Source organism: Notolabrus celidotus, chromosome 5, assembly GCF_009762535.1.
Source record: "Notolabrus celidotus isolate fNotCel1 chromosome 5, fNotCel1.pri, whole genome shotgun sequence".
Classification (NCBI taxonomy): domain Eukaryota; kingdom Metazoa; phylum Chordata; class Actinopteri; order Labriformes; family Labridae; genus Notolabrus; species Notolabrus celidotus.
In genome coordinates, this window is record NC_048276.1 from 9,019,272 (window position 1) to 9,023,630 (window position 4,359).

A 4,359-nucleotide genomic window follows, 5' to 3' on the forward strand; every position below is an offset into this window, starting at 1 on the left:
CAAATACTGTGGACCTGACAGATGTGTGTTAAGAGAGGGGGGGGGGTAATAAAATCAACATCCTGACTGGACCCCAGAACATCATAAAAACCTGAATGTGACTCAGATCAGACCTCTGACTTCACTAACATTGATCCTAATGATATGTAAACATGATTAATAGAGCTCATCAAACAGGAGGTTTCAAAACTAGAGTATGAACCCTCAAAGACCAGAGAAGATGATCAGCACAACTCTGTACCTCTATCTGAGAGTCTGCAGGACCCAGAAGAGTCTGCTCTGAGGTGCTCCAGGTCTCATTCTCTGAGGGGTCTGTCTCAGTCAGCTGGGCTCCATCCTGAAGAAAAGTTCAGCATCAATAAACAAATAATATACATAACTATAAGTACTTACAATATAAAACGAAGCAGGATTAAGATTTTTTTTTAAATACTTAAATCTTTGAAAGCAGAATCAATGCTTATTTAAAAGGGATTTAATACTCTGATTTCAGACTTAAATATGTCTCCTGAACATCATAAAAACCTGAATGTGACTCGGATCAGACCTCTGACTTCACTAACATTGATCCTGATGATATCAAAACATACTTAAAGTGCTAACAACTTGTCAAATTTGTCAAACCTGTATTCTCCATGGCCAATCATCCACCATAGTCGTACGTTATCTCTTCCCAGCATCTATGTCCCTCCCAGCGAAGAGACAGAGGTGTGGTTTCCTGTCTGCCAGGATCTTTTCATTTTACAGTTCGGATTCTTGTGGTCATCATTGACCAGACGCCCTAACTGCTGTCTTCTTGAGCTGCATCAATACTTTAAAAAGAATATTAATAATTTAAGAGGTCCTTGCTAAATCTTTGATTGGATCTTGGAACAATGTACCCCATGTCTTAGAACGAGAACTTAAGGCAAGATCACTTCATCTTTTTCAACTTAAACATCTCATAAGTACACACTTTAAAGCAAAATACTTTAGTCAATTCTTTACTCATATCCCTAACAGGAAGACTTTTAAATGAGTGTAAAGGTGTAAAGTCACACTAAGCCTTACCACCAAGTTTTTTCATTCCATTGGAATTCAAACATGAAGACAGAACATCTGCCATGATAGATTGTTCTTCTCCTCAGGGATTCATCGGAATTTAAGAATTCGCCTCGGTACTCCACAACAAAGTCTCCTTTACTGAAATGGGACTTTGTAAAGACCCCTCGACCTGGCATGAACAGACAGGTTTGATGTTTGAAGCTTCACAGTTGTACATTTTCACATCCTTTGAACAGAAAGTTCTTTACATAAACCTAGCACCATAAAGAGGTAAGCTATGATACTACAAAATAACAACATGAAATCATAATGAATCTTAAACCTCATACCTTTGACTGAATTTATATACTTCACTTCCAACTTTGCGGTCTTGTCGACGCCCTTCACAGCATGCTCTATTGCATCCTGCTTAGGTGATATCCTCCGTCGTAGTGAAGCCATTAAAGATCCTGTAATCAAATGCAGTGCAATTTCAATGTAACCTTAATCATAACCATAACATGCTCTTCATGTCTTAACAGCACCCTGCTGCGACTGCCACCTCTGTTTCAACATTAGATGATCTGTTGTTTTTATTTTTTAAACATGAATTATATAGCTAAACAGACTTTATTAAACACATGCAGAAAGTGTTGATTTGAAGAAAACAATGATCTCTACTGTGACATATCTATAGCATGCAAACTGGAATAAAACATTCATAGGAATCTTCGAAAGACATGATTCAATGGGAAACACTCTCCTGATCTAAAGAACATAGACTGACCAAAAAGAGGGACTGTGACACACCTGCAGGTAACAACCACATCAACATTCACTGTGAATATTATGTGGTTGTTACAGGTAAAAATTTGTGGTTCATGGTAAATAAATAATGTGAATACATTCATGGATTAATTTGGCATAAGCCTCCACTGAACTTACAAACTGTGACCACTGTGCATGCATGTTACAGGAAAAACGTGAACTTGCTCTTGCACGTGTTAAATGAGTGATTCAATTAGCCCTAGTATCTCGAAAATGCAGCTTCATGTCTGAAACACTCATTCGCTAAAATACTGTATTTAAAAAGCATGTTTAACTTCACACTAAGGCTCAGGTGAACAAAACATACCCTGTGTCACATTATTGTTTTCAACTAAAACAGCCAGACACAACAAGGACTAATCAGTGTACAACCATGCCGGATTAGCGTTAGCCACTTAGCTTTTGCTGGAGTAAAATAGGTGTGGGTTAGACCTGTAAAGTAAGTATGCAACTGCGTCAAAGTAGTGTACTAAAATAAATCACAATTGAGAAGATAAAAGTAAAACTTACCTTAGTTTTAACACCACTTTTGTTGTTTTTTTCTCCTCCATCAAGTGCTTCTTCCATGTGTCTCCTCCGTGCGTGAGTTAGGAGCGCTTGCTCTGTAAAGTGAGCACATCCTGGACGGTGGTGTTGACAAGTAGATGATTCTTATGTCCGCCCGCCTGGCATGTTATATATTATCAAGGCTACCCAATCCGTTGTTCCATTAAAAAAACTCTCATTTAGTAGAAAATAATACCTTTTCGATTTATCATGTAGTTTCAATGTTTATTGTACGATTTTTTTAATTTTTTATGACAGACAATATTGTTTTTAAGTGAAACTAAACTTTTAGCTTTTTAGCATTCATGTTTTCTATGTGCACCAACCATAGACTGTGGGTGCATCTCAAAGCTCTTAACTTCCATCCTCGAGTATTTCACTCACGTCTTAGCCCCGCCCACCAGAGATGCGATGAAATGAAAGAGAGAGGAAACGAGGAGATTTGTATTAAGAGAAATGAGACGTGCTTTCCTCCATCGGTTTGTGATGACGGCTTTGACAGCTGTCTGTTTTGCACACATGTTCACTGTAATAACTCTGTTAAACAGGTAAACACAGAGACAGAGCTCTGTTTATATTTATCAAACACTTGCACATGAAGAGAATCAGCTCTCTGTTTATTCTGTCCTGAATCATTGCGGATCGATTCACCGGTAAAATGCCTCATTGTTAAATTATTTATTCCTTTTAGAGAAAATATAACCATGCATCTCTTTTCAAACCCCGTGCTCATGATGATCAGCCTGATATGAAACTTTATTAACATGACAGGAAATATAACAAGTGTTTTTACAACAGACAAACTTTACTGTCACACTGTAATTCTCTTCGTGAAGAAAACGAAAACAAACGGGGAAACTAACAGGAGAAACAACTGACCATGAATTATCTATTCTATCCATGATATTAGACGATATGACAATTTAATCAGACAGAGATCTGAAATAAACAATCAGATAGAAAACTCAGGAGTGATCCTGTTATTTTGGTTTAATAGCTTTAGCTTTTATGTTCAGTATTTTGTTTAAAACTCACATCAAACCCTTTTTAATCTCAGCTTATCACACACAGACGGATGTTGATGTTCTGTTTCAGGGCACCCTTAGTGACTGTTTTAAGGTCTCCTCCGTCCTCTCTCCTCTCTCCTCCAGCAGAGTTAAGAGCTTTGGGACACAATTCAAATGGCGGTCAGTAACTACTTCCGGTTCGAGCGAGAGGAGAGGAGACTGCGGTTAACAGCTTTGAGATGCACCCTGTATAAATAATGGACGTAGTATCCGTGACTCACCCATCTGTTTCTGAAGCACTGTTTTGAGGCCAATCGTCAGCGGCAGCCATATTGCTGCTGTCGAGCGAGTGTGACTACACTCGTCTTTTGTACCAGGCTGTAAACATGTTTATTTCGGCAAACATCAGGCGGTGGTGCACACCAGGCGGTGGCAAACATCAGGGGCCGTTTCAGGAAGCAAGTTTAACAAACACAGAGTCAAAACCTGAACCCTAGGTTGAGGAACCCTGAGCTGTCAAACTCGAGTGTTCGGTTTCAGAACAGCTGATAACAATTATTTCAATCAACTCTGAGTGAAGGTAACCCTGAGTGAAGCTCAAGATATAGGAGGATATAAAAGCCCTCTTCAATAGAACACAGATAACATGATTCACCATGGCAACAGCGAAAAAAACACTCGATCCTCCTACTTCTCTTCAGTGAAGTTGGAGATATTGATGACCGCGTATGCAGAAAACGAGCATATCGTCCGAAAATAAAGCACACTGTGGCAGCAGCAAAAGAGCGAGAGCTCGTGTGGCAGAAAATGACTGAGCAAGTCGATGCGTGAGGATTAACTGGAGAAAAAATAAATGTTCCGTCCTGAGTTTTTCACTCACTCAGATATTTCCACCCCCCCATAACCGTACATACACACACATACTATATGCCATTTTACATACATACTATACTAC

The 4,359-nt window shown here is 39.0% G+C and overlaps 1 long non-coding RNA gene across 2 annotated transcripts; it reads right to left on the reverse strand.

Moving 5' to 3' along the window:
• Window positions 1-287: 287 nt before the first annotated feature.
• LOC117813161 lies at window positions 288-2,438 on the reverse strand. Of its 2 annotated transcripts, none has more exons than XR_004631332.1 (4): window positions 2,362-2,438; window positions 1,374-1,493; window positions 1,051-1,213; window positions 288-337 (listed from the first exon to the last, which is right to left on the reverse strand). It is a non-coding gene; the product is annotated as an uncharacterized LOC117813161 (long non-coding RNA). The 2 variants fall into 2 exon arrangements; XR_004631331.1 differs by lacking the exon at window positions 288-337 and adding an exon at window positions 789-812.
• Window positions 2,439-4,359: the final 1,921 nt, after the last annotated feature.